We start from the raw sequence: 15,114 nt of genomic DNA, 5'->3' as shown, positions 1-15,114 counted from the left end.
ACAGAGATTTCTTTCTCTAGATCTCAAAGCTGGACGGTCCAGGCTGGGGGAGACCCTGGTGGAAAGAGCAATACCAGAGAGAAGAGTTTGAACTCTGCCAGTCAGCATAAACGGTTCATAAGAGTGGAGACCTCAGGACCTGAAGACCTCGCCTTAGGTCCCAACTCCCAATACTGTTGCACGGGGAGTTGTTTCAACTTGAGTCTTGGGAGGGGCAAAAGCAGTCAAGTGACAGGCGCCCGGCACCACCGTACACCCAGCTCTGCCATGAGCTAGTTATGTGCTTTGGTCATGTCATTTCACCCACCGGGGTCACAGACTTCTACGTGGCAAATGGTATTAATAATAACAGCCTCAAAGGATAGCTGTGAAAATGCACAACGAGACACACAGCAGCAGCTACACAGGAGGTGAATAACCAGAGGAATAAAGGAACCATTGCACTGCACAGGCATATTTCCCCTAGGTTTGTGGTATGAAGAGGGGAGATTCTGTGCCACCTGGTCCCACAGTCGCTTTGCCCCCAAATAAACACACGGACGCTATATTAATTTATAAATTGTTGGCCGATGGCTAGGGCTTCTTACTGGCTAGCTCTCTCTTAATTGTTTACCCATAACTACTAATCTATGTATTTCTACATGGCCTTCTCTTACCAGAGAACGCCTGGCGTGTCCTATCTTCCCGGTATCCACATGGCATCTCTTTGATGGAAGCCTCTCTCTGCCTTCCTCTCCCCAGCCTTCTCCCGGTCTGGTAGCCCCACCCATCCTTCCTGCCTGACTACTGGCAAATCAGTGTTTTATTCATCAACCAGTAAGAGAAACCTATGTACAGAAGGACATCCCCCATCAGTGGTACCTCAAATTTTACAGATATGCCCCCAAGGGAGAGATGTGGGAAGCCCTGTGACATTTCCCCTGTGGACCCCTTCACAGATTCAGCTTCTGGGACCCTGTGCTTGTCTCAGAGCTCATGGTGAAGGTGTTCTTTCTCAGAGGTGCAGCCAAGTTGGAACGTGGGGTGAAGATGAAACACCGGGCTACAGTCAGACTCTGGGAGAGCTAGGGCACCCCAGAATGTATAATATAAACAAAGTGAGCACAATGCTAAGGGATGGGAGAGTAGGCCTAGAGTGCATCAGCCGACACAGTCACACCTGGACGTGGGTGACTGAGAACCCAAATTGGTTGGAAAAGGAAAAAGACAGAGGATAAGAAATGTGATTTTTAAAACTCCCATGAAAATGGGAGAGAAGAGACAAAAAGAAAACGGGGAAATGGTGGCCAGAGCAGGATGTGATGGAACTGAACATTAGCAATGAGAAGGGATAGGCTAGATCAAAAACTGAACTTAGAGTCAGTCGCCAGAAACTTCTTGGGTTCTATTTTGTGTTTTGCGTTTTGAAGGTTTTGGGAGGGTTTTTGTTGTTGTTGTTGTGGGTTTGGTGTGTGTGTGTGTGTGAGAGAGAGGGGGGGGGCAGGGCCACAAACTCCTATACTATGGAGAGTGAACTTGAACTTTGGATCCTTGAACTGAACTCATAGGCTGGTCCCACCACACCTGGTTCATGTTGCGCTGAGAGTCAAACTCAGGGTTTGGTTCATGCTAAGAGAGCACTCCCTAAGTGAGCCACACCCCCAGCCTGTTTTCTGGTTCTGAAACATCTTTGTTGAATCGTAACTCACATGCCATACAATCCACCTATTGACTGTGCACAATTCGATGTGGTTTTATTATTATTATAGTCATAGAATTGCACAGCCATGCCTGTCAGTTTAAGAACACTTTCTCATCGCCTCCAAATGAAACCCAATATCTTCTTGCTGTCATCTTCCACGCCCATCCTCTCCAACTGTAGGAAACGACTAATCTACTTTCCATCTCCAAGGATGACTTGCCCGTTCTGGCCATTTCATACGAATGGAATCAGGCAGTATGCGGTCTTTAGTGACTCATTTATTTCTGTTAGTGCAATGCTTCCCAGTTGCACTCAAGTTGTAACATCTGCCAGTATGTCATTCCTTTCAACTTCCAAATAATATTCTCCTGTACAGTCCCACATTTGACTCATTAGGCAGGAGGTGGAACCCTTCATCTCTCCAATGAACTACTGCACACCCTTGTCCTCTCGATAATCTTGGAGCCCATCATATAATATGAATGTACCTCTTGTAGTCATTAAGAACTTCTCTTTGGGGAGGATCGATAATATGAGCAAAGAGGTCAAGACCATTTTGGGGATGCCCACAGAGTCAGCTGACCTGAGCTAGTGGGAGCTCACTGACTCCAGGCTGACAGCTGGGGAACCCACATGGGGCCAAACTGGGCCCTCTGAATGTGGGTGACAGTTGTGTGGCTTGGGCAGTCTGTGAGGCCACTAGCACTTGTTTGTGTTATTAATCCAAATGTACGACCTAGTGAGTAAGGGTCTTTGCATCTCATGTCTACAACATACACATCCAATCCCCGTTTTTCTGAACCTCCGGCAATTCCTCTGACACACCCTGCTCTCACGTGCCTCCCTTCCCCCAGGAAGTACCATAAGACCAGTCATCTCTCTCAGTTTTCTTCATTAATGCATCCCTAACACCTAGAAAAATGTCTAGAACAAAGTAGTTGCTCAATAAATACCTGTGCCTGTAAATGTTTTCATTGAAGTGTGCAGACAGTCTCAAAGTTGGCTTCAAGTGATTACCTCTCTGTTATTAAGACCTTTAGGGGACTCCCTTGCCTTGAGTGTACTATGAACTAATGACTTGTTTGTTTATTTAGTTTTGGTTTTTTTCAGACCAGTCACCTATAACCTCAAACCTGATCCTTCTGCCTTCACCTCCAAAATTCTATAGTACAAGAATCACTGCACCCACCTTCCCCACCCTATCAACTTCATTATGTAGTCCAGGTTAGCCCAGAAGTTATATATATATATATATATATATATATATATATATATATATATCCCAAATGAGGATCATCCTGTCTCAGTCTAAGTGCTGGGATTGTAAGTATGCACCACCACACCCATATTAACTCACTTCTAACAGACTAAATCTAAGTTCTCCATCTTAATAACTCACCTTCAACTGACAAAATCTAAGCCATAGGATGTCACATCCAAGACAACATTATGAACCATCTTGATGTCACTTGATTGCTCAGGCTAGAATGATCATGTTGCCATCTTGTGTAGAGGCCTACATGGCTCAGTGAAGAACTGAGGCCCCCATTCCTGTAGCCCTTGAGGAGTTAAGGGACTCAGCCCAATGACCCATGAGAGGGTGCAGCCTGCCTGCTGTCGCATACATGAACTTGCAAGTTGATCTCCCAGCCTCTAGTTGAGGCTTGAGAGGAGACTGAGGCCTGGCTGACAGCCTGACCACATTCTCATGAGCCAGAACATGCAATCAGCCCCAGGGATTAGAAACTGTAAGAAACGATCGTCTTATGATCAGCAGAACTAGACAACTAACACAGATCTGGGTGTATGCATGGGCTGACGGCCTAAAAGAATGTCCAGAATGTAGGATGGACCTCAGAACCAGGCAACGGACAATGTTAACAAAAGTTTGTCACCTTTAGGGGCGGAAAGAACACTCAATGAGTAAAGCACTTGTTACACAAGCATAAGAGCCTGAGTTTGTATCACCAGAACCCAGGTAAGGAAAATGGGCTTTTGGTACATGCCTGTCACCCCAGCACTGCAAGATAAACAGGAGGATCCCAGGGACTTACTGGACACTTGGTCTAGCCAAGCTGTGAGCTCCAGGTTTAGTGAGAACCCTGTCTCAAAAAAAAAAAAAAAAAAAAAAAACGAGGTGGAGAGTGATAGTGGAAAATATCCAACATTGACCTCTTCACATGCACACACACACACATACACACACACTCACACACACTCACACACACACACACAAATGTAAATGTAAGATGTAAATGAATAGCACCTTTAAGATCACAGAACTTGGGACTTTGAGAACATAGGAAAGTAAAGAAAACAACTCCAGAAGCTGAAAGGAGGTGTTTGTTGCAGCTCATCCGAAATCTTGGCAACACTCTCGGCTGTAGTCTGTGGAAAGTGCACAGTACAGCTAGCAAGCTGCATTGTCTCCTTCAGGATCTTTCCAAGAAGAGTATTGAAGGATCCACCCAGCCTCTTCCCACTGCCTATCATTAAATATAAGAGGAGAGGGGCAAACTGGGGAATGGGCCATAAAACAGGTGGAGCTGGGCTCTGATGGGCCTCTAATCTCTCATCCTCCCTGGATTGTAAACTACCTTAAAGGGTAGAAAAACTTCATAAGCAAAGATAAAATCCAGGGCAATGCCTGGAAAACACGGTCTGTAAATAGAGCAGGGGTGTGGGCTCGCCACAGCCCGAGCTGGCAGCCTTGTGGACAGCAGGATCCCAGCTGGTGGCTCCCAGATTCCTGACTGAGAGGGTAATGTGATGGGCAGCACTGAGTTCAATGCTCGGTGCTAGGCTTGCGGTGATTCACTACAATTACACAGCAATCACACACACGCACACACACACACGCACACACACACACACACACACACACACACACCAAACTTCTACATAAGATACATGTCACCTGGGCAAAAAAAAAAAAAGTTTTAAAGTAAAGAAAGCTAAAGCCTGAGCTGATATGAACAAAAGTCAACCTTCCTTTCTCCAATATATGTTAGATACTTGGACTGGATAGGTAACGGCACAGAAGATAGGTAAAGAAGGCAGGCCAGTGGCTGGCGGCTGAACTCAAGGGATCCTCTACTAGGGGCGCTCGCATAGGAACTTTTTTCTAGCTAGTTGGTACTGAAAGGGGGCAGGACTCATCTTGCTTCTTGACCTCAGCCTTTGGTATTCTTTTCTGGGTGAGGTGGTCAGGGCTCCAGGTTCCTTTCATGCTTGGGCTATGACTTTGAAACTGGCCTTTCTTCTAAACCCCTAACCCAACAGAACACTTAGTGATCAAGCCTGGGCCATGCGCCAGAAAATAAAGATGTGCTAAGTTGTGAGATGGAGGAAAAGTTCTTCTCACCGATCTCTTCACAGCTCCTCGGGTGAGGATCATGGTTCCACTAGGAGACGCACCCCCTAGAAAGCCCTCACAGAGATATATGTGAAAGAGAACTTAGAAAACCGGGGGGGAGCACCTGGGGACTCTGGCCTAGGAAAAACTGTAAGAGATGATCTTACTCAGCCTACTTGCCAATGATCCCAGGACCCCACACGCTGGCTGGGGCCACCTCAACTTCTCTTTCCTGCGTCCATAAAGGTCTTCCTGACACACCAAGTGTCCCTCACCACTTCCCCTTCCTCAGCAGATGGCAAGCCCTGGCAAACCACTTTGGAAGCAGCTTGTGCGTCCTGAGAACCAGGCAGCCTACATTTTCCAAGAAAAGATTTTTAAAAGGTGGGGGGGGGGGAGATAGTCATGTGTCCCACGAGACGATGACATGTGACCGACGACAGCCACAGCGCAGCACCAAGCAGCAGCAGCAGCTTTGCCGGCTCAACAAGAAAGAGACAACACAACCTTCCCCCCCCATTACCCCGTCATCTTGGCGCTCAGAGCTAGAACGCCCATGCTTCAACGTGGGACACTCTGGGACACACGCTGCAGTGCAAAGGGCTATCAGCGGAGCTTCTCACCAGGCCTGGGAGGGACCGAAATTTCATCACATGGAACTGAAGGCCATTCTCTCGCCCTGCTGGGAGCAGAGGAGCCAAGCAGGGCTGGGTGTGTAAAACATGCAGTCAGGAGAAGCCAGCAACCAGCAAGTGGGGCTTCTGGTGGATAGAGGGCATGGAGTAGGGGAAAAGGCTTGTTTCCCTATTTCTCATCTAACCTAGATTTCTAAAGAACGGCTTCCGTTGTCGTGCTGAACTCCAGTCCCACTGATGTGACTTCACCCAGCGAGTTTCGTGTATAAACAAAGGTGGGGATCCCTCCTTGTTGATTTGTCGCAGGCCTCAGTGACATTTTTTTCTATCTAAAGTCCCTACCAGAGCCAAAGGCTCATAGCAACCTACCAAAGTGTACTGCTATTATTGGCTATTGTTGTCTGGTCTTTGTGAGCCTATCCTAGTGGGAGAAAATTACAATAATCATCTTTGATGGGGTGGTATTTGTCATTTCCCATCCTGTCACATGTGTTCAGCCATCCGAAGATGATTTTATTACTAGTATTGATGGCCCTTTTGAAAGGGAAATGGAAAAAATGTGCAGACCAGGCATGTGTGGAGGAAGGAATGGGAGGGAAATTTGGACTGGTTTACATCTACTCAGAAGTGGGCAGGTGTTGTATGATCTTGGGGAGACCAGTAAGCATCTGCTTACACACCAGGTAGAGCATGAATGACTTGCAAACAACAACAGTAACAATCCCACTCAAGTCTAGCTTGGTGAAACAATGAGTTCATTAGGATTACTTACCAGAGAGCGGATGTGTGGACACTTGCAGGAGAGTGGACAGCGTACCCTGTTGAAGAGAAGAATCTCTTGGAGACTCTAGCAACTCTTATATTTTTGGTTGTGAGCCCAGCCTTTATCAGCTGAGCCATCTCTCCAGCCCTACTCTAGCAACTCTTAATGATCTACAAATCCCTGCGTGGGGAGGGGCCTTGGGAGCCCGGGGACCCCTCCATGATGGAAAGTTAATGAGTTCAGTCTGATGGGGGATGCCCTTCGTGATATATGTTTCTCTTATTGGTTGATGGATAAAACACTGATTGGCCAGTAGAGGCAGGAAGATAGGTGGGGCTAGGAGACGAGGAGAATTCTGGACAAGGTAGGCAGAGAAGCCCCAGGAAAAGTTGTCACGTAGCCTGCAAAGAAGTAGCAGGTCCGGGCATTCTCTGGTAAGCCAAGACCACGTTGAAATAGACAGATTAATAGAAATGGGTTCATAATTAAGACAGAGCTAGTCAATAAGAAGCCCAAACCATCGGCCAACAGCTTTATAATTAATATAGCATCTATGTGTTTGTTTGGGACTGAGAAGGGTGGTGAGACCTGTCAGAACAACAACAACAACAAAATAAAACCACAGCAGCATCAGTCTTGTGCAGATCTCCTTTGGGTGGTGCCAGCTCTAGAGGGCACCGCCCAAGCTGTGACTGGAGGCCAGCATTCCACAGCCTCACAGAAATTAAATCACACACCCAAAGAATGCAAGCCAGGTATGTCCGCATCTTCCTTCAAATTCTAGGAAAAGTAAGCAAAACACCCAGTCAGGGAGGACTGTGGCAGAGAGAGGACACAGCAGTCAGAAGCTCTGGGTTCACATACCAGCCCCTGGCACATTTATTTCCCTAGACCTCAGTTTCCTCAGAGGCAAAATGGGTTTAGTATGGACACCTATGTGCTGGTGGTGGTGCACCGAAGATCTATCTGGAAGAGGTGAAGGACACACCCATGCCTGCGGTTTTTGTGAAGAGTATCCAGAAAGCCTTGCGCCAACCTTCATCACCATCTTGGAAAACCTCAAGCCACAGATTTCTCTTCTCCTGTGCTTTCTACAATAGTTCACATTTCTCTCTAAGACCTATCATCTAGTTACACACACACACACACACACACACACACACACTTCTTAGATCTTGTACTCCACCTCAAAGACTAGAACCGTACCTTATACAAGGCTTCTGAAGAACTAGCGTCCACTAGGCATTCACTAGCATACAGTAGGCGTTCGCTAGCATCCAGTAGGCATTCAATAGCATCCAGTAGGCATTCAATAGCATACAGCAGGCATTCAAATTGTGCTTATTGTAAGAAGCGATGTGATACTCTGATTTCTTCAACCTAGCACCAGTCCAGGCAGCAAAAAGAACACCAAGAGGCATGTGAGCATTTTTCTTTGTGCCTTCACCCCTTTGCTGCAGCACCGGGGTCATCTGGGTTTAGAATGAGAATAATGCAAAACAAACTTTGAAACTGGTGTTTAGAAGGATGCCTTGCATTTCTAGAGGCCAGCGGAAAGCGCATCATAGTAATTTGAGGATAAGAGCGGCTGGTGATGTTTCAACATGTGGAAGTAACCACAGGCAAGGAATTGGACAGCTACCATGGAATCCATCCACAGGCCAGGGGGCAGAATCCAGATGCTGAGCTGACCGCGTGGCCCTGCCCTGATGCAGAATCCAGATGCTGAGCTGACCGCGTGGCCCTGCCCTGATGCAGACCCTGTCATCACGATACAGCCTGGAATGGCCACCTGGGGTTTAGGTGGCCAAACAGAGGTCAGTGTCATCCCAACTTGGATGAATAAGCCTGGGAAGTACACTCTAACCCAGAACTTGGGCCAGGCATTCTATCTGGCCATACTAACTCTCTGTAAGTGTGTTTAAGAAACACTCTCAGTAGCAAACCTTTGCTTTCAACACGTCGGGTTGAGACAACTGGATAGCCACTTTGAGAAAGTTAAAATTAGATACACACCGCACGCATGAACACAGACTTCAAATGGTCAAAAATCTAAATTCTATTAAAAGTGAAGTTATACAAGTCTGACGGGGAAAGATATGTGTTCTTTTCTAGTCTGGGAATAGGTAAGGGCTTTCTGGTCACAACTGAAGATTCAGAAACAATAAGATTATCCTAGTTTGTTTTGATGAAACACTAAGCAAAACCAACTGAAGGATGGGGGGGGTTGAATGTCCTGATTACAGTCCATCCTTCAGGGAAGTCAGGGCAGGAACCTAGAGTAGGGCAGGAACCTAGAGACAGGAAGTGAAGCGGAGGCCACAGAGGAGTGTTGCTTGCTGGCTTGTTCCCCATGGCTGGCTCAATCTTCCTTCTTTCTTTGTTTAATTAAAATGTAGTTGTATCATTTCCCCTTTCATTTTCCTCCCTCCATGTACCCCCATTCACTCCCTCTTGATATCATCTTTCTTTTTTATTGCTCCTCTGCCCCCAGGGTGGCATCTCCCTCAAGGAGCTGTGCACTCCAATCCCCTGGTCTCAGCCCCTGCTTTAGAGACGGGCCTGTTATTTAGTGATCAATGCTGTCCAGTGAGTCACAGAGGTGCCTGGGTGCCAATGTGGATGACTCATGGTATTTGTCATGCCTCTTATCCTGTGCACGTTCAGCCATCTGTCTTCAATTACTTCAAACTCTCTGGCGATGAACCTTGTTTCTGTCATGTCACATGCATGTACATCCACCTGTGGTTGATACACACATGTACATATGCCTGTGGTTGATACACACATGCACATACGCCTGTGGTTGATACACACATGTACATCCATCTGTGGTTGATACACACATGTACATACACCTGTGGTTACTACACACATCCATCCACCTGTGGTTGCCACATGCATGCACATCCACCTGTGGTTTCTACATGCATGTCCATCCACCTGTGGTTGCTACACACATGTCCATCTGCCTGTGATTCCCGCTTGAAATTATTTCTCCTATAGCACAGTTCTCCTGGTGGTGTGTGTTGGGTAGTCATGTGTCTCTAATCTGCAGTCCTTTCACTGTTGTAGGCATCTGACCCAAGTCTTTAGAGTTACAAATTTTCAGTTTCGTCATCGACAGGATTGTCTAGAGCAGATGTAGAATATAAGCTTGAACAATTCTGGGTCTGTGGAAGGAAGCCTTTTTCTCTCTCAGGTTTACCTGGCTAGTCGCTGATAAAAGGTGAAATGAGGGGTCGTATTTTTACCACTCTACAGTGAAAGCTGTGCGGGGTGCTGTCATGAAGACACTGGACAGTTGCCCAAGAGTGTGTCGGCACTCTGTGCCATTAGGCAACATCAGTAAACTGATGAGTATGCACATTGATCCCAACATACCAGAAAAAGGATGCCTCAGACACAAACTCAGCCAATCAGACAGAGCTGCTGGTTGCTGGTCTTCACATGAATAGATACATTCTCAGGAACGCAACTCGCAGAATCCTTTCCCACCTGCTGGCATTATTTATTCTGTTGATATTTTATATCTTATATTTTTTGAGACAGTAATAGAATTATATCATTACCCCCTTCTCTTTCCTCTCTTTAACTCCTCCCATGTATCTTCTGAGATCCTGTATAGGATCAAGACCAGGTTTTCCAGAATAGTAACTTCAATGGTATGTGTTTCTACTGACTCTTCTTGCTTACCTCCTTCTGTCTTTCCTTTAGTCCTGCTTTGATGGGGGAAGTCCTGTGTATATGTCAATAAAGCACTGTTGGCCAATAGGGAAGCAAAATAGGAGGGACTAGGAGTCCAGGAGGACTCTGGGTAGGAGAAACACAGGAGGTCAAGATGTAATCGCCATAGGGATTAGAAGCCTGAAAACTTCTCCGGTAAGAGAAATACTTAGATTAACAATTAAGTAAGAAGCAAGCAAGGCCAACAGCTTCATAATTAATACAGTGTCTTGTGTGTTGTTTGGGGACTACAATGCGGCAGAGCCCAGGCGACTGGTGATGAAAAACCAAAGCAAGGAAAAATCTTCTCTCTACACTTCTTCCTGCAATGGTTTTTCCCAAGCAATAACCTCAGTGGTTAAGAGCACTTTTGCTCTTGCAGAGGACCTGAGTTTAGTTCGCAGAGCCCACAGGGTGGCTCACAAACATCTGTAACTACAGTCCTTGGAAATATGGTACCTTTTTCTGACCTCCAGGCACTCGTGTGATACACATGCATCCAAGCAAACACTCATACACATAAAACCACTAATCTAAAAACATAATAAGTAAATAAACAGTTTTTAAAGGAAGAGGAAAGAGATAAGGAAGGGAGCAAGAGAAGACAATCGGGGTTGGCTAGGATCAAGCTAGATTGAAATGTTACAAAGAAACCCAAGATTCTGTATAATTACTACAATCCCAAATCAAAACAGTACAAACATCATTGTACATCTGGTAAGAATGATCAGAATCTTTCAAGAAGTCGATGCCCTTTCTAAGAATTCAATAAGCTTTCTTGATATTTCAGAAAGGCATAAACATATTCATCTCCCAGTGTTTACATCTGCTCCTGAGTTATCACCAACTGTACACAAGCCTCTGTTTATTCATCTGCCAAGCTATGATAAAGTGGGGAAAAGGAGGGCTTGAAGAGACACCAGCAGGACAGGTGACCCCAGCTGTCTCCTTCAGGTCTGATGACTATTGCTCTGCCCCATTTCTATTCTGCGTTCCTGGTTAGTGCTGACACTGGGCTTTGAGCACTGAGACCATGTGGGTGCTGTTACCCAAGCAGTGCCTTTCTAGCCCTAAAGCCTAGTAGCGTCTCCCCAACTCTCTCGCTAGGAATAACATGGGTTAGCAAAGGACGAATAGAAAGCTGCTTGCACAGGAAAGACATTTAGCTGTATCTTTACGTAGGACAGACTGCAGCTAGACTCGGGCTCTTTGTAGCCCGGCTTGGTTTGTCTCCACATCTGAAAGACCCAGCTGCCCTCGTAAAATGTTTACCGTATGCTGATCCTCCAAGAAAGGGGAGTGTGTCTCACACTGTTTCAAAGTCCCCCTCCACCGTCATGTCCACCTTGGTGATTCACTTGTTTCTTAATGAATCTTAATCAATTCATTATCATACGGCCCCTTGATGCTGCCTCAAAGAGGAGTTGCATAAGATGATCCCTCTGGAAGTGTTCTCAACTGCAAACTCTGTGGTGGACAGTATTAACAAATGCTTCTTATGAGGGTAAATTGTTGACTCTAAAAAAAATAAGAGTGTAAGTAAAGAGTCCCCACACTGGCCCCTCCACCCCTGGCGTCACCGTTCATTTGGTCTCCAGGCTTTCTCACATGTGTTAGAACCACACGGTGTCCCTGCTGTATCCCCAATGCGGCATCTGCTAGAATCTCCATTCTTCTTAAAGACAATACTCCACTGTAAGGATTGGCCTCTTTTTGCTTACCCATACATCCTACCTTCATCCCCGTTGCTGTGATAAAAGCCAGCATCTTAAGAAAGAAGGGTTTTATTTTAGCTTACCATATTTGCAGGTGGAAATCCATCATTTCAAGGAAGTCAAGGCAGGAACTTGAAGGAGCGAGACACATCGCATCTGCAATCAAAAGGAAGAGAAATGCAGCCTATCAGTGTTCAGCTCACTCTGTCTGCTTGCAGGGTTCAGGATCTGGTAGCTAGGGGACAGTGATGCCCACACTTGCCTGGATCTTCCCACACTATCAACAAAATCAAGACAACCCCTGCCCCTCGTAGATATGGCCATAGGCCAATCTGATGTGGGCAATCTCGCATTGAGAATCCCTTCCCAGATGGCTCTAGATTGGGTCAAACTAACTGAAAGCAGTCAATGTACCATTTATTTGCTGATAGATTCCTGGGTCATTTCTATCCTTTGACCATGGTGGTAATACCATTATGAACTTGGAGTGTACCAGTATCCAAGTTGCTTCTTTATGGCCAGAATTGGAGGCTGTATCGTGTGGTCATTTCAGCTTTCGTTTGTTGAGAAACCATGTGAGTATTTTCCACTATAGCTACATCATTTTATATCCTCACCCACCATGCACTTGTAAAGCAAATTCCCTCCATCTGCAGAGGTGCCCTGGTCAACTCCTTCAAATCTGATAAGAAGACGGAATATCAGAGTAGAGCACTTCGGAGACAGTGCGCTACCAACCATAACTCGGGTGTCAGGATACCACAGCAGACAGATTCAGAGTGGATGGAGTAAGAAATGAGTGGCAGTGTTAGTGAATTCAGGGGAGCATTGGTAATGATGAAGCCTAGGGAACCGCCTACTGGAATGGAACATTACTTCACACAGAGCAATAGCCAATTACTCCTTTTTTTCCTTAAAAACTCCTTCTCTAAATCAAGCATTGCCCTGAAGCCGCTACATTTGCTTAACAAATCCTTTGCATGTTAAAATATATACTAACTCACTTCCTATGGGCTTACCAAAAACCAAAATTAGAGGATCGGGGGATAATTAACATCTATAGACTTGGAAGTCAGTTTTAATATATCCACCCTGCATCCCAACCCTATTCCTTCTGTGGTCCAGGGTGCAGAGGGGCAGGAGGAAAATCTCTGACCTCAGTGTTCGCTCCCTCCCAGGGGTACATTAGGCAGAAGAAGGGGAGAAAGGATTCTAGGAGCCAGAGGGGTCAAGGACACCACAAGAAAACTTACAGAACCAGCCGGGCGGTGGTGGCACACACTTTTAGTCTCAGCACTCAAGAGGCAGAGGCAAGTAATTAATCTCTGTGAGTTAAAGGACAGCCTGGTCTACAGAACTAGCAAGTTCCAGGACAGCCAAGTCTACACAGAGAAATCCTGCCTTTAAAAAAAAACAAACAACATAAAAGGAAGGGAGGTGTGGAGGGAGAGAGGGAGGAAGAAAGGAAGGAGAGAAAAGAAAACACCCGCAGAATGGACTAACCTGGGCTCATACAGGCTCACAGAGACTGAATGGAACTGACCTGGGCACTCTGCATATGTGTAACAGTTGAGTATCTTGGTCGTCTTGTGTTACTCTTAACAGTGGGAACAGGGGACAAGGGCTGTCTCTAACGCTTTTACTGGCTTGTGGGACCCTACTCCTCATACTGGTTCACCTTGCCCAGCCTTAATACATGGGGAGGTGCTTAGTCTTACAGCAGCTTGATATGCCTTGTTTTGTTGGTTCTTATGGGAGGCCTGCCCTGTCCTGAACAAAAACAGGAGTGAATCGGGGGGCGGGGACAGAAGGGGAATGGAGGAAGAGGGGGAGGAAGGAAGGAGGTGGGGTTGGGAGAAGAGGAAGGGGAAATTGCTGCTGGGATATAAGTTCAATTAATTAATGAATCTTTAAAAAGAAAACATTTAATTGGGGTCTTGATGACAGTTTCAGCTGGTGAGCATGTGAGCATCATGGTGGGGACCATGACAGCAAACTGGCAGGCACAGAGCAGTAGCTGAGTGCTGACTTCTGTTCCGCAGCCATGAGACAGACGACAGAAAGGGAGAGAATCGTGTGACCACAGCCATAAGACAGACAGAAAGGGAGGGAATCCTGTGACCACGGCCATGAGACAGACAGAAAAGGAGAGAATCGTGTGAGAACTGGGGGCTTTTAGAACCTCAAAGACCACCCCTTGTGACACACCTCCTCCAACAAGGCCACATCTCCTAAACCTTCCCCAGAAGTTCCACCAGCTGGGGACCACACATGCCACTGTGTGAGCCAGCGGGAGCCATCCTCATTCAATCACCACAGAGGGTCACATGTGTCAGGCCACGTTCTCAGCTGTCTTCTGCCACATATGGCCACATCATGGGCTGCAGGTCAGGCATGCCTGGGCCTTGGTGTAGGAGAGCCTGCATTAAGAATTTCCAGTCTGACAATGCATTGAATAATTCATTTCCTCCTCTGAAAAAAAATCTCTGCATGTGATATCAGAGTTTCATCATTGGCTGTTGACTTCCCGTTGCTTCAATAAACACCAAATTGGGGGAGGAAAGGGGCTACTTGGCTACTTGGATTATACTTCTAGGTCACAGCCAACCCCTGAGGGGAAGTCAGGACAGGAACTGAGGCAGAGACAATGGGGGGGTGCTGCTTAGTGGTTTGCTCTCTCTGGCCTGCCCAACTATTTATCTTAAACATCTCAGGTCTGCCTGCCTAGGTACAACACTACTCACAGGGGCCTGGGCCCTCCTACATGATTAATCCAGAGAACATGCTACGGATAGGCCCTCAGGACAATCTAAGGGAGGCGATACCTCGATTGTGTTTCTATCTTCCCAGTCCACTCTAGTTTGTGTCTGCTTGGCGAAACCCAACCAGTACTCTGTGTGTGTGTGTGTGTGTGTGTGTGTGTGTGTGTGTGTGTGTGTGTGTGTGTGTGTGAGAGAGAGAGAGAGAGAGACAGACAGACAGACAGACAGACAGACAGACAGACAGACAGACAGAGAGTTGAAATGAAGGAAGGAAGCCCGTTCTCCAAATGGTGGTAGTACTCAGGGAAACCATGATGGAGACGACTGATTTCTTCTTCATATTGTCCTTATCTTTTCTCTTTTTGGTTGTCCACAGTAAGACGTTATCTGCTTCCTAGTCGTGAAAGCAGCCATTGAGACATTTTTAGAGTAACATCCAGACAAAGGATCTGAAAGCCCAGAGGAAACAAAAATGCA

The 15,114-nt window shown here is 46.4% G+C and overlaps 1 long non-coding RNA gene across 1 annotated transcript; it reads right to left on the bottom strand.

Annotated features, from left to right (window-relative positions):
* Window position 1: 1 nt before the first annotated feature.
* On the bottom strand, window positions 2-7,896 carry LOC121133704. Its single transcript, XR_005870674.1, has 3 exons — window positions 7,641-7,896; window positions 6,444-6,489; window positions 2-55 (listed from the first exon to the last, which is right to left on the bottom strand). It is a non-coding gene; the product is annotated as an uncharacterized LOC121133704 (long non-coding RNA).
* Window positions 7,897-15,114: the final 7,218 nt, after the last annotated feature.

This window comes from Mesocricetus auratus, unplaced genomic scaffold (assembly GCF_017639785.1).
Source record: "Mesocricetus auratus isolate SY011 unplaced genomic scaffold, BCM_Maur_2.0 Super-Scaffold_100023, whole genome shotgun sequence".
Taxonomy (NCBI): Eukaryota; Metazoa; Chordata; class Mammalia; order Rodentia; family Cricetidae; genus Mesocricetus; species Mesocricetus auratus.
This window is presented reverse-complemented; position numbering and strand designations above follow the sequence as displayed.